General features: G+C 46.3%; 1 protein-coding gene across 1 annotated transcript in view; it reads left to right on the top strand.

The window, feature by feature from the left end:
- The first annotated feature begins 15,532 nt into the window (after positions 1–15,532).
- LOC132222888 (zinc finger protein 551-like) overlaps positions 15,533–25,355 on the top strand; it is a 187,698-nt gene continuing 177,875 nt past the window's right edge. Inside the window, exon 1 of the mRNA XM_059678241.1 lies at positions 15,533–15,618. The gene's annotated coding sequence lies outside the window, so the exon portion shown is untranslated. The remainder of the gene's footprint in view (positions 15,619–25,355) is intronic.

Below are 25,355 nucleotides of genomic sequence, written 5' to 3'. Positions count from 1 at the left end.
GATCTCTAAGGTGGTGCTAATTCAGCCTCTTCCTGAGGCTACCCAGCAGGAGCTATGGAGAGATCCCTCCCCTTTGTTTGGGGTTTGGAGGTGCCCAGATGAGGCACAGCTCTGAAGCAATGCAAGCTCCTCTGGGGCCTTGGACCTTCTTTTGGAAGTTCTGGGTCTCTCTGATTCAGCTGCAGTTTGTTAGGTAATTTTCAGGTTGCAAAGGGCCAGGCCTTTCATATGCAAAGCCTCTGTGCAGAGTTTGGGTGTGGCGGGGTCTCAGGGGATCAACAGGGCAGAGCAAGCAGCTATGGCTGCTCCCCAGTCCTACCCTAAGAGGCCCGCATCTCAGTGTCCCTTTAATCACTGCAAGCACCTCTGAGAGAAGCCACCCTCGAGTTCTGCCTGATGCCAGACAGTCCAGTTTCTCCCCGTATGAGTCTGGGTCCCCAGTGACTCGCCTGGAACTGGAGTTCAGAGCAGTCCAGAGCTTGAGACTCCCTCCCAATTGAAAAAGACAACCGTGTCCTCAGCTGCCAGCCCTTTCGGCATGTGCCTCCGTACATCTGCACTTTACTTCGGCACCTCCTCTGAGTCTCAGTGCTTTTCTCTTTCCTTCTAGTTGTAGAATTTCCACTCAGCCAGCCTTCCTGTAGTTCTGGATGATGTTCGTTTTGTCTTTTAGTTGTATTTTTGAAGTGGTTGTGTGAGGCAGCAATTTCCAGTGTTTACCTATGCCACCATGTTGGATTCCCCAGCCAGCCTAAATGTTTAAATTCTGTTCAGAGGATACCTGCATATTTGCTCTCTAAATGTCTTTCTTGCATGTGCTAATTTAAGACTCCTTGCACAGAAAGCTATGTACAATATCTTTTTGTTAAAATATTTTCCAGCCAGGCTGGTGTGGCTCAGTGATTGAGCGTCAAACTATGAACCAGGAAATCACCATTCCATACCCAATCAGGGCACATGTCCAGGTTGGGGACTTGATCCCCATTAAGGGGCATGCAGGAGGCAGCCTATCAGTGATTCTCTGTCATCATTGATATTTATATATCTCCCTCCTTCTTTTCCCTCTGAACTTAATAAAAATATATATTTTAAAATTAAGTAAATAAAGTATTTTCCAAACATACAGCTTTACTTTGCTCATTTTTCTTATAAACTACACATTAGTGGATCATTTATGAAATTGTTTTTTAGGCAGTTGGTTGGGAGCTGAGCTCTCTAGATAAGACTTCACAAAATAAAATGATTGTGTTGTTACTTAAAAAGAACAGATTGATTTCTATAATTCAGCTGATGGGAAAGCAATAATTTTTAGAAATGTGGTAGACAAAATTAGAATGAAATAGTTAATTTCCATTTGTATTCATATAGGATGAAGATATATATATATCCTTTTTGTTTCTTTATATTTTATATGCCCAGGTAGGTTTTAAGTTTCATAGGGAGAGTGCCCTAATATTTTTGTATTCCAAAGCAGTTAACATGGGTCATGGCTGCTGGCAGAGCAGTTTAGAATGCGGCCCATAGGGCAGTTTGAAATGGGCGGCATGGAAACTGTGGAATGTGTGGTGCAGAGTCGGTGGACGTGGAGTTGGTGGTGTGGAGTCGGTCGAGTGCAGAGTCGGTGTGTGAAGAGTCGGTGGACGTAGAGTCGGTGGACATAGAGTCGGTGGACATAGAGTCGGTGAACTTAGAGTCGGTGAGAGCAGAGTCGGTGAGTGTAGATCCTCTTCATGTGTAAGAAGGGACTGTCCCTGCCTCCCCCTCGGGGCTGTTGTGAAGAGTGAATGTTGCAAGGACAGAGGGCGCCTAGTGCAGTGCTGGGGATGGGCAGAGAGACGGTGCCCAGGTGAATCCAGAGTCTGTGAGAAAACCCTTCCTGCTGCCAGGCCTTGATCAAAACTATGTCCACTGATGGCAGGTCCACGGCTTCCCTTCTACCAAGAATCTTGGGTTCTGGCCCCTTCGGGGAAAATGAACAGGAGATGGAAAGGCAGCAGTTACCGCCCGCTCCCAGTCGTTAGGAAACCTGAGTGGGGCCAGCCTTCGAAAACTGCCACCGAGAGAAAGGGTCACATCCCCTATATGCATGTTCCCACACTGTGAAGGCATTCAGGGGAGACTCAGACCCATAAGACACACAGTGGTTCTGGGAGGGCTCCTGGGGCGGGAGCAGAGATGAGGGGAAAGAGCCAAGTGGCTCCCCCATGTGTGCTGAGCACTGGGACAGCAGTAAATCCATCACACTCCTCCCGTGAGGGGACCTGCTAGGGACCAGCCATGGCGTCCCACACCCAGCATGTGCCTGACACCCAGAGGCCCATAGTATTATTTGTTGTGCCTGAGCCCTCATTTCCAGCAAACTGCCGAGAGCTGTTGGCTTTCCAAGAGGACATGGGGAAACTGTTCAGATAGGAACTGTGTGTTGAATAAAAGCTTGCCCGAATAGCTATTTATTTCCAGCCCCAGATCAGTGGAGTGACAGTGGAATAGAGAGGCCTAGACTCAGCACTTAAACCCTGGACAGACCCTTAGCCCCACCCCTTCCGTGTTAAGGAAATGGGCTCAGCAAAGTCTCATGGCTATCAGTAGCTATACACGTCAGACCCTCTTTTACCACATGTACAACAGATTGGGGCACGGTTAGGATTATGTGGTGCCCTTCTCTGACTTTCAGATACTGGTTTGTTGCTTTTGCTGACATAGTGACCTGCTGATTGTGAAGAATTTCTTATTAATCTCAGTGGCTTGACTGGACTGGGCAACACTTAAGATCTTCAAAACATACAGGGCCTGCCTGGCTGGGGCTGGTGCCCAGGTTGGAGGAACCTTACCCAGGGGTTGCCTGTAAGAGGCAGCCGATCAATGATTCTCTCTCATCATTGATGTTCCTATCTCTCCCTCTCCCTCTCTGTTATAAATATGAATATATATATATATATATATATATATATATATATATATATTATTTATATATATATACATATTTTTTAAAAAATATGTTTTGTTTATTTATAAAATGGGTTAGTGTGTATGTGTGTATGTGTGTGTGTTTCAAAAAACCCTCAAAACCAGATAGGACCTGACTGCTGTGTTGCTTTTCTGAAAGGATGGATGTACGTGGGTGACTATTGCAAAAAGGGTTGCTAGTAGTGTTTAGCATGTGGGTTGAGCTGTGATTTGGGAGTCCCTACAACCTTTCCAAGACATGTTAAACCTGTAAGGAGACGCAGACCTGCCCACCATCATACTCCTTGCCTTAAAGCCCAGTGCTGTACGCCCCTCTGTTCAGATACCACTGAGAGACATTGGGTGTCTTCATCACCTAAGTCCACTGGGTCAGCATGTCTGTTAGTGGCTGTAGGTCTCCCAGCTGGGCCCTGTGTTGGAGGCACTTCTGTGAAGCTGTGTTTTTGGAAGTGGGAAGGTGCATGGAGGCCCTTCATTCTGGGGGAATGAGGATAGATGCAGGCAGGTGGGGCTGTCCAGAGGGTACCCCGGGGTACATCCTCACCCCACCCCTCTTCCTGCACTAGGATCGTGGACACATTCCCCAGCGGTTCCTTGAGGAGTTGTTGGGGGACAGCATGGCCCTCGAGGCTGAACAGGTCCAGAGGATGAACCAGCACACGCACCTGAGCTGGGAGATGGAGCAGCTGTCAGAAGGTAGGTAGCAGCCCCTGGTGCCTGGGAGCCAGCCTGGATGTGGCTTCCTCATCCAGGGAGCTGAGCCCTTGGATCTGAAACTCATGTGTCAGCTCATCCTCACCCCATGGGAATAACATTTTATTTAAAAGCCATTTGGAACTGTTTCATTGCCATTCTCCCCAAGGAGAACATGAAGGGTCTGGCAGCCTTGACATGAGGACATGAACTACAAAGGAACAGATTTCTCAGCTCCCATGTGGACAGTCCCAGTAGCTTCCAGATGACAGCACGCTGGCACCCTTAGGATATCTTAGATCTGTCCATGGGGGATTGAAAGCTCTGGATGGCAGGAGCCTTCCCCAGTGGTTACTAACCCCCAGTATACCTGACCCTGGGCATGATTTCCTCCATTTATTTAATAATTGGACAGATGGGTGCAGTCTGTACTCTTCCCCCTCTGGGAAGGGGCTACTACATGTTTGCTTCTCAGGGAGCCAGGCCTCTTCCCCTCCGCTGTGTTTGCCCCCTCACAGCCCCGGAGGAGGTGTGGGGTTGGCCAGGTGAAGGTGGGGGGCAGGCAGTGCTCCCAGCAAACAAGTAGCCAGTTCCTGTGCTCAACAATATCACATGTGCACCTGAGGGTGCAGGTGAAGGTGTGCTTAGACTCTGCAGATCTCAGGAGGGCCTTGAGCTAGTTGGGGGTGGGAGAGGTGCTGCTTTTCCAATATTGACCAACATTCCTAAGCATCATGGAGAGGCTGTTGAAAGAACCTGGATATTCCTTCTCTTCAAGGGTTCTGATCGGTTCCAAACCTAAAATCAGTTCATTGAGCTGTGAATCTGTGTGAGAAGCCAGTTGTTTTTTTTTTCAGTGGTTTGTTTTCTCGGCACTCCTGGGACCAAGTGTGGGCAAAACAGGGATCCCTGCTCTGGGACTTCAGGTTCCTGGGGAGGACCACTGCCAAGAGCTCAGGTTCATGGGGAGGACCACTGCCCCCTGGTGGAAGGCAGGATTGGGGCCGGCTGGCAGGGACATCTCAGACCTCATGTTTCTGTTAGAGACCACGGAGGATGGTGGCCTCCCTGATTCAAGACCTGTTTTGAGTTTGTGAGCCCTTTTTGGTCACTGCCCTTGACTACTTTTTGGTGTTCACACTTCTGCTGCTTAGCTGGCAGGAGCCTTCCCAGTGGGGACTAACTCCAGTATAACTGACATTCATAAACAAAGCGTGAATGTACTTTTGCGTGGATGGTGTGGTGGCTTCTTGAGTCAGAAAGGCCTGACTTCAAGTCCTGGCTCCTTCGCCTGTTAGCCAGGTGACCTCTTTTGAACCTCAGTTTTCTTATCTGCAAAATGGGGGTAATGAAGCTGCCTCACAGGATTGCTATGTGTATCTCCTGAGAGGAGATAGTGAAGCCTTACTCTGTGCCTGGCCCCCAGGGCACCAACAAAGATGGCTGTCCTCAACGCTCTTGTTGAATTAAAAGATCCCCATTGCTCTGGTTCTTGGAGTTCTTGTGAGCACAGTACCCAGTAGAGAACCATTGGTTTTTTTTTTTCCCCAATAAACTGCTGTGTCAACATAAGAGCCTCTGAGGGGCTGGCCTTTAGGGAAGAGGAAATGAGGCTGGTCATCAACTCCATTGCTGCACTTGGAGATTCTTCGCAATCATTTCCCAGGAGCCCAGAGCCATAGGGTGAGGCACTGAGTGAGGCAGGAGGTGGGTGGGGTGAGTTTCAGGACAGTGGAGATGCATCTAATGCCACAAAACCATACACTGAAAAATAGTTAAAATGGTGAACCCAGTGTTATATGTATATTTCACCCCAATCTTCATAACATGTATTTTTTATAGATTTCAGAGAGGAAGGCCGAAGGAGAGAGAAATAGAAACATCAAAGATGAAAGAGAATTATTGATTGGATGCCTTCAGCATGCCCCATACAAGGCATGGAGCCTACAAACCGGGCAAATGCCCTGGCCTGAAATTGAACCATGACCTCATGGTTCATAGGTTGGCACTCTATCACTAAGCCACACTGACTGGGCTCACCCCGATTCATAAAACTGTTATTTTTAAAGCCAATGCTACAAAGGTGCCATTGAATGAGCACAGGTTGTGACTTAGTGGAGTCTTTGGCTGTTAGTGTCATTGGCAGCCTTGTCAGGATGAAGCCCTTGGCGTGCTTCCATGTGTTGACTGCATGTGTGTTTGTCTGTGGGGTGCGCTGAGCTGGAGTTGGGCCAGGAAGGTTCATCTGCTCCACTGCTGAGTTGCCTGCTGCTTGGGGTCTTCAGTCTGTTCTGGCTTCTTGGGTCTGTGCTGCTCTCCTTGGTGGGAGCTGATCACATCCACCTTCATGTCCTGAGGTGAAAGCCGGCGTCCCTTCTAGGTCCTTCCATCCCCGAGGGGGTGAATAGGAAGCAGGTGGGTTGCAGCCAACGAGCGGAGCACTGTGAGTAGGGTCCCGGGGTTGAGGATGTGGCCCTGGAGGGACAGGTGAGGGAGCACCCTGACCCCTCACACATTCATTTACATAAAGTCACACACCTGTGTGTGGCAGGAAGGGGCTGAGAATGCTCATTCTTTCTAGGTCTGTGCTCCCCTTTCTGTTCTGTGTTCAAGCTGTTTAAAAGCAAAGGAGGAAATCTGCCTTCTTCTGTCTTTACCTTATGTTTTGATCGGATTAGACCTTTTCCAGCCATTTAGATGTGCTGCCTCATTCTTTTTTCAATGCAATTGTAAAAGTACAAAATGAAATCTCCATCTGAAGGCCCTGCCCAGGGATGGTAAGTATGGGCATACTTGCCTCAGAGCCTCTGCCACCTGCAGACGTACTGGTCAATTATCACAGCCCCCACACCCTGAGCTGAGCCACCCAGATCCCCACCACTCTGAGGGCTGGTACAGAAAACTCCATCTCTTTGCCATCTCTGTTACTCTCTGAAATCCGTGACTTGATGGCCAGGTTAGAACTTGGTAAAAAGTGGTTGCAGCAGTTCTACCATGTTGAGGTTTTGCATTGGCCTCTCCACCATCACATTCTTTCTTTTTAAGCTCTGGGTTGCTTCCCTACCAGGCCCCAGCTGAGCCAGCAGAGGGGCCATAACCGCCTGAGAAATCCTCAGGTGCTGACAACAACAGCTCCCTGCGAACAAATGAGGGCACTCAGCCAACCATCCCAGGTCCCTCCAACCTAGGGCTCAGGGTGATGGTTGTCCTGGGGCCAGGGGCAGAGAATGGAAGCCCAGGCCATGCAATCTGGACTCTGACTTGACTTTTCTCTTTAGCCTCCAGCCATATCCTAGAAAACCAGACCCTCCAGGGCACGGTCCAAGAGATGCGAGGTGCCTCACTGGCCTTGCAGGTCAGCAGCCTTAGTTGCACGACGCTTCAGGAGGAGAACCAGCAGCTCCGGAAGCAGGTAACTGTGGGTGGTGTGCAGAACATACGTCCAAGCAGGTGGCCAGGTGGAGCACCCAGGTGTTGGTGGGGATGTGAAACTGGGAGAAATGCGGAATGCAGGGCAGCAACAGCTATGGTAGCGGGGCACGAGTCCTCCTGGAGCAGAGCCTGAGGCAGCATCACATGTCAGTGCAGCAGAGTGAGTGGACACTATGGACGTGTCTGTGCCCCATTGCCCTCATCTTCATCTGTGAAATGGGGTTAATGATGTGCCCCCTGTAGGTGTTTTGAGGATCAGATGAGGTAGCGTAGATAAAGGGTCTGAGCAACATAGTAAGTGCTTACTGAAAGGAGAGCAGCGCCCTGTTAGCACAGGGAGGGCCTGAGAGGGAAGCAGTCATGGAAGCCACGCACGTGTGTATAGGACCACGGATGGGCCGCTTCAGGGCTGGGTCTTTGACTCTGCAGAAGGAACAGTTGGAGATGGAACTCAGGAAGGAGAAGAACAGCAGCCAGGAGTGAGAGACCCTCACTGAGGAGCTCGTTAAAGCCCTAGAGCAGATGATCAATGAAGTTGACACCCTGAAGGCGGACAGAGCCCTTCAGGTAGGCTCCCCAGAGCTCGTGCCTCCCCTGGTGCCCCTGCCTGCAATGCGGAGTGTCTAGGATCACAGCCATGTCCTGGTCATTGGTCAGTGATTCCTGGGTGACCAGTTTCCTCGCTCAGCTGCAGCTCAGAGCAGCAATCCTCAGCGCAGCAGCAGGATGGGGACAGGTATCTCTGCCCAGGGACACTGGCCGTCTTGTTTTTTATTGACAGGACTTGGGGGAGGGGAGGGATGGTGCTTCTGGCTTTGGTGCCTGGAGGCCAGGGATGCTGCTCCATGTCCTACAGCCCCCGGGACAGCCACGCAGGGCAAAGAATGGTCCTGCTCCAAATGTCCAAGGTCACCCTGAGAACCCTGGCAAACCTCCAGGGTGGATTTGCCTGGCACTACCACAAGTCCCAGGGAAGGCAGCCCAGCGCTGGGGCAGCGGCTCATTGATTGCACCCAGGTGCCAGGCTTCCCTCTTCCCCCTCTGCCAGCCTTGGCATGGCTGTTGTACCTCCCCAAGAAGTGGGCAGGAAGGTTCATCCTTGAGAAATAGCCTGTGAAAGTGTTCCATGAGGTAAGAGGTTTAGGGCTTGCTTTAGAGTAAAGTTCACTCTGTGAAACAGACTTTCACAGGGGCTGGGTCTTTGGCTCTGCAGATGGAAGAGTGGGAGATCCAACTCCACAAAGAAAAAGAAAACACCCAGAAGTTGGAGACCATCAGTAAAGTCCAGTACCGGGCCCTCCTGGATGAACACAGCCGCTACAAGACCCTGCTGCTTCGTTCCCTAGAAGTGCAGAGCAAGGCGTTCAGGCGTAGGTGGGTGCCGTCAACTGTTGGGGTGACTAGCAAGCTCTCCAGGCTCCTGTACCCCTTCGCTCTGGCCCCTCATGGTTCCTCTGGATCTGCTGCTTCACAGGGAAGAGAAGTGAATGGAACTCCCCCCTGTGCGATGTGGGGTGGATGCAGCTGGAGGCTGAGGGGCAGGGGCGTCCCCCAGGGGAGGATGGTGTGCCCAGCTGATCCCGGCTCAGGGAAACCATGTGTCGGCATTGGGGTCCCTGCTCCCCTAGGGTTCCTGCCCCTCTTCCTCTTCTCACCCAACCAAGAAAAGGAGGGGGCGTTCACCACAGCTTCCGATGTACAGGGACATGCCTCACCAGCTTCCAGGCCTCTTCTTCCCTTTCAAAGGCTCAAAGTCTGGACTTCTCTGTGTGTGTGTGTGTGTGTGCTTCAAGCATACCAACATCAGAATTATAGGGGTACCAGAAGATGAGAGAGACCCAGATATTGAAAACCTATTTGAAGAAATAATGACAGAAAACTTCCCCCACCTGGTGAAAGAAAGAGACTTACAGGTCCAGGAAGCGCAGAGAACCCCAAACAAAAGGAATCCAAAGAGGACCACACCAAGACACATCATAATTAAAATGCCAAGAGCAAAAGACAAAGAGAGAATCTTAAAAGCAGCAAGAGAAAGAAACTCAGTTACCTACAAGGGAATACCCATACGACTGTCAGCTGATTTCTCAACAGAAACTTTGCAGGCCAGAAGGGAGTGGCAAGAAATATTCAAAGTGATGTATACCAAGAACCTACAACCAAGATCACTTTATCCAGCAAAGCTATCATTCAGAACTGAGGTCAGATAAAGAGCTTCACAGATAAGGAAAAGCTAAAGGAGTTCATCACCACCAAACCAGTATTATATGAAATGCTGAAAGGTATCCTTTAAAAAGAGGAAAAAGAAGAAAAAGGTAAAGATACAAATTATGAACAACAAACATGCATGTATCAACAAGTGAATCTAAGAATCAAGTGAATAAATGATCTAGTGATCATAATAGAATCAGGGACATAGAAAGGGAATGGACTGACTATTCTTGGGGGGGGGGGGAAAGGGGTGTGGGAGATGCGGGAAGAGACTGGACAAATATCGTGCACCTATGGATGAGATCAGTGGGTGGGGAGTGAGGGCGGAGGGTGGGGCAGGAACTGGGAGGAGGGGAGTCCTGGGGAGAAAAAAGAGGAACAAATATAATAATCTCAACAATAAAGATTTAATTAACAAAAAAAAATGATGCATCCGGGTGGAAATATGGTTAGGGGTTGGAAAACAGACAGGGAGAGAAGTCAGAAATAGACACTGAGAGAGTCGCTGGCTGGCTGGCTGCTAATACTGACTCTCCAGTAGTGATAGAATAAAAAAGTGAGGGATATCTCTGGAAGATTCAAGAGATATGGGGCAACTCTTCTATGGTTTTGACTTGCCCAGCAGATTTCCACATACGCACGTGTACACGCCTATGTTTGCATGCACACACATATACACATAAGTGACTGCCCCTTCCCCTGTAAGCACAGAAGAAGAAGCCGCCAGAAGAAGAAGCCACCCACCTTTGGTCCAGGCGCCAGCACCTGCGGCTGGCTGCAGCCCAGGAGACGGACAAGCCACCCGCCTGAGGTCCCAGGCTGCAGCCATCCAGAGAAGCTGCCAGCCCTGTGGTCCAGGGCGCCAGCACCTGTGGCCAGGGAAATAGGTTCCCTCTTCTCCTACTGCAGTCATTACTTCAATAGTCCCCTTCTGAATTTCTCTCCTGTGCTGCAACCCAACTCCACTATTCTTTGGAAGGATACGGAACAGAGAGAGCAGTGTTAAAAGCTTACATTTTTAAGCCATTAAGGTTGGTACTGAAACATATAAATGGAAAACTAGAGTCCTTAATGTAACAAAGGCTACAAAGGACAGGGACAGCGCATGACCTATTATATCCAGCAATCCATATGGGGACTGAAAACTTTGCAATGATGACAATTAGTGAAGATATGAATCAACTAAAATAGTTGACAGGGACAATTCTTCCATCTTTGAAAATATCTACATCAAATCTGTTTAAATAGATTTTCATCTGCATAATATGACACATTCTGACAAGACCACCACCACCACCAATGTGGTCAGTGTTGTGCCGATAAATGTTTAATAACTGAGGACTGCCCCCCCCCTTCGAGTGCACAAATTTTTGTGCATTGGGCTACTAGTTGATTATAAATTGCATTCAGAACCAGAGATAGAGAAGCATTGATCAGACTGTCAAACCTCAGAGGGAAGGTAGGGGAGGGTGGGGTTAAGGGGGAGAGATCAACCAAAGGACTTGTATGCATGCATATAAGCCTAACCAATGGACACAGACAACAGGGAGTAGGGGTATCTGGGAGGGTAATGGCGGGATGAGGACACATATTTAATACCTTAATCAATAAAGAAATTAAAAAATGTTTTAATTTATTTCAGAGAGGTTAGAGAGAGGGAGAGATATAGAAACATCAATGATGAGAGATCATTATCGATAGACTGCCTCCTACAGACCCCCTATTGGGGTGGAACCCACAACTTAGCATGTCCTTTGACCAGGAAGCTGAAGATAGTCATTGTGGTTGGTTTGGACAACCAGGATCAGAAAGCGGGGTCATGGCTGAACTGTGGGCCCTGTGGACAGAGTTGACCTTCTCTGCAGGAGGCCTCACAGTTTGCCTTGAGCCCCAGGCTGCCTTCCGATGGGTACTTTGTACACAGAGGGAAATTTTCAGAACTGAATGCAAATAAAAAGACCAGTGGGGTGCACTTTTGCTTAAAAGTGTATCTGTAATGTACTTTAGTATACTCACCACAATGGTAGGACCCCAGAGGAAAGTGACATACACAGAGGCAGAATTGATGATAAGCATCCACAGGATTTCAGAGGATCTGGCCAAAATCACAACAACAGGACAGGATATGGAATAAAAGAAATGAAATTTGAGATAATGAGCAGCCTCAGACATTTACAATAAATCTATCTCAAGAAATCATCTTTAGAAAGCCAAAATCAGCTTCCAAGATGCCCCTATTGGATTCCTGTGTTTTAAGAAAGACTGCAAGACCTGGCCAGTTAAGTCAGTGGTTAGAGCTTTGACTCCAGTTCGGTCCCTGGTTCCATTATGGTCAAGGGCAAAGACCTCAGTTTTGGGTTTAATCATAAGGCCATGTCAGGGCACATAAGGGAGGCAACCCATTGATGTGTGTGTTTCTTGAGGATCTCTCTCTCTCTCTCTCTCTCTCTCTCTCTCTCTCTCTCTCTCTCTCTCCACCTCCTCTGACCATTCCACTCTATATAGAAGTCAATGAGAAAAAAACAAACAAGCCTTAGGTGACGATAAAATAAGTATTCTATATATTTAAAAATATATCCATTGACTTTTTAAAAAGAGATGGAGAGAGAGAGAGAGAGAGAGGGAGAGAGAGAGAGAGAGAAATGAGAAACATCAAGTAGCTGCCTCCTGTATGCCACCTAAAGGGAATCCAGGAAAGTATATTCCCTGACCTGGAATGGAACCAGTGACCTTTCAGCGCAAGGGATGGTGCCCAACCTACTGAAGTACAATGGCGAGGGAAGAGTTTACACTTGCATTATTATTTATGAAATAGAGGCCTGGTGCATGAAATCCATGCACTCGGGGGGTGCCTCAGGCCGGCTTGTGCCCTCTTGCAGTCCGGGAGCCCTCCGGGGATGTCCGACTGCCCTGGAGGTGGGAGAAGCCCCTGCCACCACCACTGTACTCTCCAGTTATAAGCCCAGCTTCTGTCTGAGCGGTGCTACCCCTGTGGGAGTGCACTAACCACCAAGGGGCAGCTCTTGCATTGAGCATATGCCCCCTGGTGGTCAGTTCGTGTCTTAGTGACTTCTTGGTCGATTTGCATATTAGCCTTCTATTATAGAGGATTATTGAATTAATTTCCATACAACAACTCTAAAGCTACTTTACCACACCCTATATTTACCTCCTGTCATTCATTATCTGTCTTCTACCTTCCGCATTCCTAAATGCATTTATTCATTTTCTTCCCTTACAAGGTTAGTTCATATTTTTCATAATATTGTAAGCACTATAAGGTACGTATTCTTCAACAAATATTGGTCTCTTTCATGATACACAGTTATTTTACATTCAACACTAATACTTATGTTAAATGTTAATTATTTTTTATTGCTGAGTAGTATTGTGTTCTGTATATGAACACTTTAACTATTGATCTGTTTATGGTTTTTGTTATTTCCAGGTTTGGGGTATTATAAATAATTTTTCTGGAAATGTTGCATTCAGTTATTTATATAAATGAATGCTTTATGTATCTAAATGTTACAGTGTAGGTGCGTGTTATGCTTTTGAGATACGCAAAACTGTGATCTAAAATGGTCATTCCCTTTGCCTTCCCAGACACACACAATAATGAAAATTCTAGTGTTTCTTTATCCTTGTAAACACATATAAACACATGCAATGTTTAATATTTTTAAATTGTAGGCCCAAAAATCAGTATAGTGTTTTGTTTTAAATCCATTTCCATAAGAAATTTTTATGGTGAGCATTTCTTTATACATTTACTTCTGCTGTCTTTATCTCTTTTGTTGAAAGTTGGTCAGAAATTTTTGCAATTTTTAAAATGAAATTAGGATTTAACCGATAGGAGTACAGTTCAGCATCTAAGACATCTGTATTCACTTCACTCATTCCTTAAAGACCCAGTTGGTTTATTTGCCATTGGGAACTATATGTTTTGAATACTGAAAGCAAAACAGTTTTTCTCAAACTTTATCTTATGCACAATTTCATGCCCACTTGCAAGATACACTTTTAAGTTTAATCTATGTTGCTAACATTCTCCACCATTCATTTTAAGGTAAAGCATTCAATAGTACATTAGTGCAGTTAAGTTTTGTACTATTTGTCAGTTTTCTTGGTGTAAAATACTCTCATCATGATCAGTTTCAAACTGACAAAATGATGGCACTAAACATGGGCCTGATAAGGTATTTCAGTACCAAATCATTACATATTATTTCCAACATGCTGAGGCAGTAGGTACAAATATACTCAAGAGCATTCATGATAATATAGTAAAATAATGGAAAGTGGCAAGTTTTAAACATTTTAAACTTTGATGTAAGTAAAATTGATTTAAAGTGTACATTCAAAATATTTTTATTGATTTCAGAGAGGAAGAGAGAGAGAGAGAGAGAGAGAGAGAGAGAGAGAGAGAGAGAGAGAGAGAGAGCAACATCATGATAAGAAAGAATCGCTGTTAGATTGCTTCCTGCATGCACCACAATATGAATCCAGCCCACCACCTGAGCATGTGTCCTGACCAGGAATTGATCAGTGACCTGCGGGGTCATGGTTTAAGAGTGAACCACTGAACACACCAGCAGGGCTCTTCTAAGACTTTCAGGGATCCCACACAGGCTGTAACCAGGGTAGCAATGAGCAGTGGCAGCTCATCATAGGGTAACCCCCTGAATCTGCTCTTAAGACCTCCTTTACTCTGAATGCCCAGGGAGCTAACAGCAGCCTCACTTTGGCTCATTTATTTCCCACAATGTTCCTAGAGAGGCAAAAGAGCCATGCCTGGTCTCTGTGCTGTTGCTTGTTCTATCAGAAGGCCTACATTTTTTCATTATCCCCAGTTACAATTAACGTACCCTCAAATTCTTCTGAACTCGGGTTTTGAAATCTTTTCTAACATGAAGTAATGAACTCAAACTCTACAGACCAAGCTGAGGCAGACCCGCTCTAGGCTCCTTCCTGTTGCTGAACACAGCTATGCCTGGGACATACTCTATAAAGAGAGACCAAGGCATGATTTTTCTTTGAGAACTTGAAAGAAGTGTGATAGCCCTCATTCACCTCAGTGTTGTTGACTCAAATCAATCTTAACACTATTCCTTTTTTTAATTGATTTTTTAGAGAGAGAGGGAGATGTAGAAACATCAATGATGAGAGAGAATCATTGATCAGCTGTCTCCTGCGTGCCCCCTACAGGGATGGAGCTCCCGAACCTAGGCATGTGCCCTGACCTGGAATCCAGCCAGAGATAACTTGATTCATGGGTCCACGCCCAAAAACTGAGCCATGCCATGTGTGCAAACTATCTTTTTTATTATAGGCTCTATTAAAAATAGTCCCAGTTTCCTCCATCCTCACTCCCCTTTGCTTCCCTCTCTCCTGTCCACACTATTTCTAGGCCCTCACCCCATTATTGTCTATGTCCATGGACTATGCATATATGTGTATACTTTAAAAATATATTTTTATTGAGTTTGGACAGAGGAAGAGAAGGGGAGAGATAAATACATCAATGATGAGAGAGAATTACTGATTTGCTGCCTCCTGCACGTCCCCACCCCCACCCAATTGAGAATTGAACCTACAACCCATGTATGTTCCCTGACCAGGAATAGTACCATGACCTCATGGATCCTAGGTCAATGCTCAACCATTGAGCCACACCAGCTGGGCTATATTATTTAAAATTTTAAAAAAAGTAATTTTTTTATCCTTGACAGTATTACAGATGTCTCCCATTTTCCCCTGTGCATATATTCCTTGGGGGATCTCTCCCAGTCCTCCCCACAGCCCTCTCCTGGGAGATCTGCCAGTCTGTTCCAGTGAACCAGGCCTCTGGTCCCATCTTATCTTTCCCCAGTTCCTCTTGCTGAACAATCACCTTTATTCTCCAGTGTCATTGGTTGGGAACCTAGCCACCCTGTAGGCGTTTGAGAAAACTACATTACCCAGAAAGCAACGCCTGACGTGGGCGGAGCTAAAGGGCACTTTTGTTGTCAGGGCATCCGGTTAGGGCGGGACTTCCGCCTTCCTCCTCCTGGCGGGCATTTTGACCCTTTCACTTTCTTCAAAGCTTCACAGGCCTCAGCTCACTGGTTGTGAGTAGGAGGAGGCCTGGGAGGCAGCGTCCTTGCTGTGCGGGGTGTGTGTGAGGCTGGTTGAGCACCAACAGGCGGGGATTGGGGCCACCGTGCCTCCGGGACTCCTCTCTGCCCACAGCGTTCCCGCAGCCTGACCCCGTTTAACCCCTCAGCCTTGGGGACCGGCCTCTCAGGTCCCGCCGCCCAGGAAGCCGCATCCAGAACAGTGAGTCGCTCCTGGGTGACACAGGGTGTGATGGGGGAAGAGGGCTACATGCTGCAATGCCACCTTTAAGGACACGGTGGTGGGGCTGATGCAGGAGGATTAGGAAAACCCGGGCCTGTTTTGGGTCTAAAGGCAACAAGGAGATGAGGTGTGGTTTTGCAGGAGCAGTTTTACTTTCATTTTCAGAACCTGGAGCCATAGATGGTTGTGAAAAAAAGAGGGAATTTTCTGAGGTCCCTCAGCCCGACCTACGCCCATACACAGTCCAGAACCCCTTGGGGGATGTCCACCTGTCGACTTAGGCCCACTCCCCGGGGGATCAGGCCTAAGATTGCAGTCAGACATCCTTCTGGCAGCCAGGGAGCCCTTGGGTGATGTCCCACTAAAGCCTTAGGTCCCCAAGGGATCGGGTCTAAACCATTAGTTGGACATTCTTAGTGCTGCCACTGAGGTGGGAGAGGCTCCTGCCACCACCACTGTGCTGGCCAGCCATGAGCCAGCTTCTGGCTGAGTGGCACTCCCCATATGGAAGTGCACTGACCACCAGGGGGCAGCTCCTGCATTGAGCGTCTGCCCCCTGGTGGCCAGTGTGCATCATAGCAACCGGTCATTCTGCCGTCCAGTCAATGTGCATATTGGCCTTTTATTATGATTATATAGGATGTCCCTATTTCCCCCCTTTTGCCCCCTCTACCCAGCTTTTGCCCCCCACTTACCTCTGGCTATCAGCATACTGTTGGCTGTGTCCATGGGTAGTGCATATATTTTCTTTGGCTAATCCCTTCTTTAAATTCACTTCTTTAAATTTTTATTTTTAGCTAAGTGGTTATAACTGCACTATTATATGTTTTCTATCATATCATTTAGAATTAAGATATTTTTTAACTGAACCCTTGTAAATTTTAGCAAAAATTAATAAATTATGCTTGAAGCTGCCGAAACCAGTTTGGCTCAGTGGATAGAGCGTCGGCCTGCAGACTGAAAGGCAACAGGTTCGATTCCGGTCAAGGGCATGTACCTGGGTTGCGGGCACATCCCCTGTAGGAGATGTGCAGGAGGCAGCTGATCAATGTTTCTCTCTCATCGATGTTTCTAACTCTCTATCTCTCTCCCTTCCTCTCTGTAAAAAATCAATAAAATATATAAAAAAAATTATGCTAGAAGCAATTAGGAGATTTTTCATGTAATGCAGATACATTTCAATTAATATTTTATTAATATTTAATTTTTTAATATTTTAATTTGAAATAATCTCATACATGTAAAAAAAAACTATAAAATACTACAGCATATTATATGTACCCTTTACCCAATTTCTTAGGTGTTAATAATTTAAACATAACCATTATACAACTAACAAAATTTGGAATATATTTTTCTTAAAATCTCTTTAATGTTACTTAAATCCATTTACTTTGTGTTTGTTAATCTTCACCCAAGGATATTTTTCCATTGAATTTTAGAGAGAATAAAGGGAAATGGAGAGACACATTGATTGGTTGCCTCCTGCACATGCTCTGATAGGGACTGGGGATCAAGCCAGCAACTGAGGTACATACCTTTGACTGGAATCGAACCTGGACCCTTCAGTCCATGGTCTAATGCTCTATCCACTGAGCAAAACAGGCTGCAGCTTAATTCATTTGCTTTTAATCTATATGTGTCTTTATATTTAAAGTGGGTTTTGTTTTTTATTCACCCTCATAATCTGTCTTTTAATTGGTGCATTTATGCCCCTGACTTTCAGAGTGCTTACTGATAGAGTTACTGCCATATCAGGTGGCTTCTGGGGCTTCTGGGGCCGGCCTGGGGCTTCTGGGCCGGCCTGCAGCCCGGGATTGGATCCGATCACAGCCGGCAGGCAAGCAGCTTCAGGGTTCTCAAAGGGGGCCTGGATGGCGGCTCTCGCTGTCCCGCCCTGACTGCAGTATGCAAATTAGCCGCCATCTTTGTTAGTGGTTAATTTGCATATCGCACTGATTAGCCAATGGGAAGCATAGCGAAGATACCATCAATTACCACGTTTGTCTATTATTAGGTAGGATGGAGAGAGAGAGAGAGAGAGAGAGAGAGAGAGAGAGAGAGAGAGAGAGATTGATTTTAGAGGTAGAAATGGAGGAAGAGAGACAGAGAAACAGTGATGAGCAAGAAACAAGGATTGGTTGCTGCCTGCACAATCCCAGTTATAGATCCAGCCCACAACCCAGGCATGAGATCTCACAAATGCATGGGTCTATGCTCAACCAACTGAACCACATCATCCAGGAATGCAGATCACTTTAATACAGGGAATCATGGTCACTGTGGTAATGGTATTAGTAGCTCAGAAGGGACATTGTGAGCCTGGCTTTCTGCTGGTCCACTCTTTGTGGCAGGTGGGTATCAGAACAGAGCATAGCAATAGAAGTTGAAATGTAGAGTATGGGAGGGAGATAATGGTTTTGCAGTGGCCAGGGCCTTTAAAAGATGAGTGGATGTGAGAGGAATTGGAGGCTGGAGAGTAATTCAAACAATAGGAGATTGGGTTGGTACATATTTATTTCTGTAAACACTCACCAGGATATTGTTGTGACCCTCAGTGTGCCCTGGCTGGGGAGTAACAGTCAGTCTTGTGCATTAGCTTAGTGACTTGAATCTGTGAGACTCACTGGGCATGGTACAGAGGGCCTCCACAGTTGGGACTTGAGTAACGGTTAAGTGGAGAGATGTTGGCTGTGACTGGTGAAAGGATATCAAGTGCAACACCAGGGGAGGTGGGGGTGAGATCTGATTGTGGTTCTTCATAGGTTAGAATTAAGGAAAAACAGTCACGGAGAGAGGCTTTCATAGCAGGACTAAAGGCTGCCTCTATGAGTGTGGACTATCAGAGTCAGGGCAGTACGTGATCCTGTTTGAACTTGGCAAGCATTCTCTGGACAACACATGCTGAGTAATAAGTAAGAGCGCAAGGAGATGACTGTGGGGTCCGGGAATGTAGGAGTGGAGGTGTTAGAGAGGTGTGGAAGATAGAGTGATGTGCACTTGGAGAGGGAGTGTGACTTCATGGCCAGAGCACCCTGACATTGACATAAGAGTGAATGAAGGGAGAGTCCATTTCTGGTGGAGTCTGGATGATAAACTAAGGGTCATTTGGGGGTAATTGCCTGAAAAGAGGGGTGTTTTGGTACTACCTGCCAGGTTCACAGCTTAGGTGACATTTATGTACCCATCTGCCTTTGTCTTGGGGGTGAGACACTGATTTTTAGGAATGAGATAGCATACATCAGTGTTACCCAGGCTTGGAAATCTCCACGGGCATGGGTAAGGGAGAAGGGTAAGAAAGAAATGGATTATGGAGGTGGCAATCTATAATTTTGGAAAGTAAGGTAATTAGGAAACAACCCGTCCTCGCCACAGCAAATTTGCATTACCTTTGAAGTTGTGCCTCTGGGAATGAAGCTGTGTGAGAGAAGTGTTCAAAGAACTATGTGCAGCAGGTAGTACAAAGCGATGAGCTCAGCACCCTGGGATTGTGGTTTGAGGGTGAAGTGTGATGCCATGTTTTTGGTGTCTTTGAGGAACAATCTGAGGGACTACAAAGGTAATGCCTGACAAGACCAATAACAAATCACTCACACTCTCTTTAAGGCCAACATCTTTTCCTACCCTCTGTTCTTGACTCTACTGTCAAGAGGAAGTATGGCATAAATGTGAATCCCATAGCTCAGTTATGTTCTATCTGCTCAACTGCCTTTATTGTGGGAAGACAAAATATCACTAGAAATATAAGATGATGGTCATTTTCATGTTATGAAGGCCTGGCATCCTCTCTGGTGTGTAGAGTGGAGAGAGCAGATTGATGTGTAGGATGGAATATGACAGAGTTGGAACCTTAGGAGTGAATCTGGTTCCGGGCTGTACTGTCCCCATTATGACAGGATATGAACATTGAGGACGTGGACATTGCCTTCTCTCAGGAGGAATGGGGGCTCCTTGATGAGCCTCAGAGACTTCTCTATTGTGATGTGATGCTGGAAGTTCTTGCACTTTTATCATCTGTAGGTAAGACCCTCACATTCTCCCAATGTCCTGAGATGATCTCCGCTCTTCCTTTATTCCTCTGATGTAGCTTTCACTCTTCTACAGCCAGACCATGGGCTCTGCTAATTTCCCCAATGTCTTGTCAGATGTGCTGTGGCTGCCATCGGTGAGGTCTGTGGAGAGCCCTGAGCCAGGGACTCCACAAACATCCCTAACACTCATTGCCTCAGACAGTGCAGGATGTGTCTAGGAGTCAGGAGTCTTACAGACAGCTTAATGGGTCCCACCTGCTGTTTCTCTCCCTGGGAGGATGACTTCGTCCAGATCCACGACTTCGATTTCTACCTCTTTCCTCTAGCCAAGGTCCTTGGTGACTGCCTGTGCCAGGTTAGGGTCTTTACTTACATGAACCTTAAACTGTACTTACAAGATCACACTTCTGCCGAAACTGGTTTGGCTCAGTGGATAGAGCGTCGGCCTGCAGACTGAAAGGTCCCAGGTTCGATTCCGGTCAAGGGCATGTACCTGGGTTGTGGGCACATCCCCAGTGGGAGATGTGCAGGAGGCAGCTGATCGATGTTTCTCTCTCATCGATGTTTCTAACTCTCTATCTCTCTCCCTTCCTCTCTGTAAAAAATCAATAAAATATATTTTAAAAAAAAGAAAGAGATCACACTTCAGTTGTTTGTAATATTATCTTCTGTAAATACAATTGCAAGCCAAATTCCTCTAGGCCAGTGCTGGCTGCCCATCTCTGTCATCGTTCTTTTTTTTATTATTATTGTTTTACTAGGGGCCCGGTGCACGAAATTCGTGCACTGGGTGTGTGTGTGAGGGGGGGGGGAGTGTCCCTCAGCCCAGCCTGCCCCTTCTCACATACTGGGAGCCCTCAGGCGTTGACCCCCATCACCCTCCAATTGCAGGATCGGCCCCTTTCCCAGGCCTGACGCCTCTGACAGAGGCGTCAGGCCTGGGCAGGGGACCCTCATTTCCCCCCATCACTGGTTCTGCCCCCACCCAGGCCTGATGCCTCGGCCAGAGGAGTTGACCCTCATCACCCCCCAATCACCAATCACCGGATTGGCCCCTTGACCAGGCCTGAGGCCTCCGGCAAAGGTGTCAGGCCTGGGCAGGGGACCCCCAGCTCCCCGCGGTTGCAGGCTCCGCCCCTGCCCAGGCCTAACGCCTCTGGCTGAGGCGTCTGGCCCGGGCAGCGGGGACCCGCAGCTGCAGCGGCCCCGCGATCGTGGGCTCTGCTTTAGGCCCAGGCAAGGGACCCCTAGCTCCCGGGACTGCCAGCTTCGACCATGTCCAGCTCCCATCGCTGGCTCCACCCCTACTTCCTGCTATCACTGGCCAGGGCGGCAAAGGCGCCTGATTCTCTGATCATGGCTGGGGTTTCCGATCACTGTCAGTGGCAGGGGGCTTCTTCCTGCTTTCCCTTTCGCCTCCCTGCATTGTGCCTACATATGCAAATTAACCGCCATCTTGTTGGCAGTTAATTTGCATATAGCCCTGATTAGCCAATGAAAAGGGTAGCGTCATACGCCAATTACCATTTTTCTCTTTTATTAGTGTAGATTGCTTGAAGTATTAAAAAGGGTATTACATATGTGCCCTTTTTTTCCCCCTGCCCTTGACAGTCCCCAGTGTCTTATGTCCATTGGTTATGCTTATATACATGCATACAAGTCCTTCGGTTGATCTCTTACCCCCCTCCTTCCTGCCCCCCAACCCTCCTTGGCCTTCCCGCTGCAGTTTGACAATCAGTTTGAGGCAGCTCTGCCTCTGTATCTATTATTGTTCATAAGTTTATAATGGTCTTTACTATCCATGAATGAGTGAGATCATGTGGTATTTTTCCTTCATTGACTGGCTTATTTCACTTAGCATATACTTGGAATATTTCTGTTGTACGTTTTTGTAGAGAAGAATGTGCAGGATGAACCCTGATATTTTTTACAGAGTGAACATGCAGGATGGTCTCAGAAGAGGCCTGCCCTGTTGAGTTGCAACTGCGGGCTAGATATGATGTAAGTAAGGTGGTGTTTAGATGATACCAAGCACCTGCTTATTTCCAACAGTGTTTACGTGCAAATACCATGGGCAGTAGCACATTTCTACCTTTTCTTTTTATTTATTTATTTTTTAAATTTTGTTTTATTGCTTAAAGTATTACAAAGAGTATCACATATGTCTCTTTTCCCTCCCTTGACATTCCCTCCGCCTCCCCTACCCCCCAGTGTCTTATGTCCATTGGTTATGCTTATATGCATACATACAAGTCCTTCGGTTTATCTCTTACCCCCCACTCCAGTCCCCCAACCTCCCCAGCCTTCCCGCTGTAGTTTGACAGTCTGTTTGATGTGGCTTTGCCTCTGTATCTATTTTTGTTCATCACTTTTTAATGGTCTTTATTATCCATAAATGAGTGAGATCATGTGGCATTTTTCTTTCATTGACTGGCTTATTTCACTTAGCATAGTGCTCTCCAGTTCCGTCCATGCTGCTGCAAATGATAAGAATTCCTTCTTTTTTATAGCAGCATAGTATTCCATAGTGTAGATGTACCACAGTTTTCTAATCCATTCATCTGCTGATGGGCACTTAGGCTTTTTCCAGATCTTCACTATGGTAACTTGTGCTGCTATGAACATAGGAATGCATATATCCTTTCTGATTGGTGTTTCTGGTTTCTTGGGATATATTCCTAGAAGTTGGATTACTGGGTCAAATGGGAGTTCCATTTTTAACTTTTTGAGGAAACTCCATACTGTCTTCCATAGTTGCTGCACCAGTCTGCATTCCCACCAGCAGTGCACGAGTGTTCCCTTTTCTCCACATCCTCTCCAGCACTTGTCGTTTGTGGATTTGTTGATGATAGCCATTCTGACAGGTGTGAGATGATACCTCATTGTTGTTTTGATTTGCATCTCTCGGATGATTAGTGACTTGGAGCATGGTTTCATATGTCTCTTGGCTTTCTGAATGTCCTCTTTTGAAAAGTGTCTATTTAGGTCCTTTGCCCATTTTTTTTTAAATATATTTTATTGATTTTCCACAGAGAGGAAGGGAGAGAGATAGAGAGTTAGAAACATCGATGAGAGAGAAACATCGATCAGCTGCCTCCTGCACATCTTCTACTGGGGATATGCCCGCAACCCAGGTACATGCCCTTGACCGGAATCGAACCAGGGACCTTTCAGTCCACAGGCCAACGCTCTATCCACTGAGCCAAATCGGTTTCAGCTGCCCATTTTTTGATTGGATTGTTCATCTTCCTTTTGTTAAGTTGTATGAGTTCCCTATAAATGTTGGAGATTAAACCCTTATTGGTGATAACATTGGCGAGTATGTCCTCCCACGCAGTGGGCTTTCTTGTTGTTTTGTTGATGGATTCTTTTGCTGTGCAGAAGCTTTTTATTTTGATGTAGTCCCATTTGTTTATTTTCTCATTAGTTTTCAATGCCCTAGTTCTAGGAGCTGTATCAGTGAAGAAGTTGTTTTGGCATATGTCTGAGATTTTGTTGCCTTTGGATTCCTCTAGTATTTTTATGATTTCCCGTCTAACACTTAAGTCCTTTATCCATTTTGAGTTTATTTTTGTGTATGGTGTAAGTTGGTGGTCTAGTTTCATTTTATTGCACGTATCTGTTCAATTTTCCCAACACCATTTATTGAAGTGACTATCTTGACTCCATTGTATGTTCTTGCCTCCTTTGTCAAATATTAATTGAGCGTATTGGTCCGGGTGGATTTCTGGATTCTCTATTCTATTCCATTGATCTGTATGTCTGTTATTGTGCCAGTGCCAGGCAGTATTGAGAACAGTGGCTTTATAATACAGCTTGATATCAGGTATTGAGATCCCACCTACTTTGTTCTTCTTTCTCAGGATCGCTGCAGCTATTCGGGGTCTTTTTTATTCCAGATGAATTTTTGGAGCGTTCGTTCTAGGTCTGAAATATGCTGTTGGTATTTTAATGGGAAGTGTGTTGAATTTATAGATATCTTTGGGTAGTGGGGACATTTTAATGATGTTGATTCTGCCAATCCATGAACATTGTATGTTCTTCCATCTGTTTATGTCTTCCTCTATCTATTTTTTCAACGTCCTGTAGTTTTCTGAGTAGAGGTCTTTTACCTCTTTAGTTAGGTTTATTCCTAGGTATCTTAATTTTTTTGGTGTGATGGTAAATGTGATTGCTTTTTTAGTCTCTCTTTTTGTAAGTTCACTATTGGTGTATAGAAATGCCATAGATTTCTTGGTGTTGATTTTGTATCCTGCTACATTCCCGAAGTCATTTATTAAGTCTAACAGTTTTTTGATGGAGTCTTTAGGGTTTTTTATGTATAATACCATGTCATCTGCAAATAAGGACAGTTTTACTTCTTCTTTTCCAATTTGGATGCCTTTTATTTCTTCTTGTCTAGTCTCAATGGCTAAAACTACATTTCTACTTTTTTTTTTTTTTTGCCATCCTTGACACTGTGCTAACTTGTCATTTCACCTGTGACTTCCTGGCCTTTGACTACCTTCAACTGTGTGGCCTTTTTGCATCACCTGTTCCTCTGCATTGCTCTATCTTCAGTATTCTCTAAAATTGACCTGTACATGTGTTATGAGATGCACCTACAAGCTTAAATAGTTCTTGAACATCAGCTACTAATTTATTGAATAGTAGAGGCCCAGTGCATGAAACTTGTCCATGGGTAGGGTCCGTAGTCCAGGCCGGCGATCATGTCCGATCAGATTTTCTGCCTCCCCACCTCCTCCATCCCTTGCTACACGTGTGCCACCACCGCATGGTTTCCGCCTCTCACTGCCACCGCATGGTTCCCCCGCCTCCTCCTTCCCTCCTTTCCTCGTTACCCACGCCCTGCTGCTGCCATTGGTCACCCACCATGTTCCGCACTGCCTCCTGGTGGTCAGCGCATGTCATAGCGAGCGATCGTTCTCCAGGTTGAACTCCCGAGGGGTCACTTTGCATATTACCCTTTTATATATATAGATTACTGGGAATGAGACATAATCATATTTCAGCACAGCTTTCCATGTCACCAGCAGACAAACCATGCTCAACTCTGTTAGCAGAAGAATGAGCTGAAGATCCTGCTTCTCTTCCACGTGGTGCTTACTGCGTTTGTCATATTTTGTTTGAGATCTTCCTTGTTTTGTGATCTTCAGTAGCCCAGACCTTCATGGGAGTAACTTATAATCCTTCCTATAGATCTTTTGTTTTGAGTCAATTGCACGGAACCTTGTTATGTGCAACACACTTTTGTAAAGGGACTTCCACCTGTCACCACAGTCAGCATTCAGTTCCTCACCATTTTTCTAATTTCACGTTGTTGGCATCAAACGGATGATGAGGCGAATGTATATGTACCAGGAGTGCCAGGGCTTTTAAGACAGCCCCAGCAACCCAGAAGACACATCTTTTTCTCAGTCTTAAAAGATATTTTGGACCTGACTGTGTTACAAGCAGTATATTTTGAGCAGAAAACCTTCATCCATAACATATATGTGCGAGAGACTTCTGTTTCATTGCAAACCCTCACCAGCAACAGAGAGATGCCAGTGGACAGGAGCCCTGGAAAGAAGATATGGACAGGGCCTCATTTGTGTCCCAGTGCAGCTTTTACTTAATATGGGTGCCTTCAACCATTAGGGAGGTTGGGAAAGACTTGCCAGCCATCTCAGACATTCTCCAGCA

Source organism: Myotis daubentonii, chromosome 21, assembly GCF_963259705.1.
Source record: "Myotis daubentonii chromosome 21, mMyoDau2.1, whole genome shotgun sequence".
NCBI lineage: Eukaryota > Metazoa > Chordata > Mammalia > Chiroptera > Vespertilionidae > Myotis > Myotis daubentonii.
This window is presented reverse-complemented; position numbering and strand designations above follow the sequence as displayed.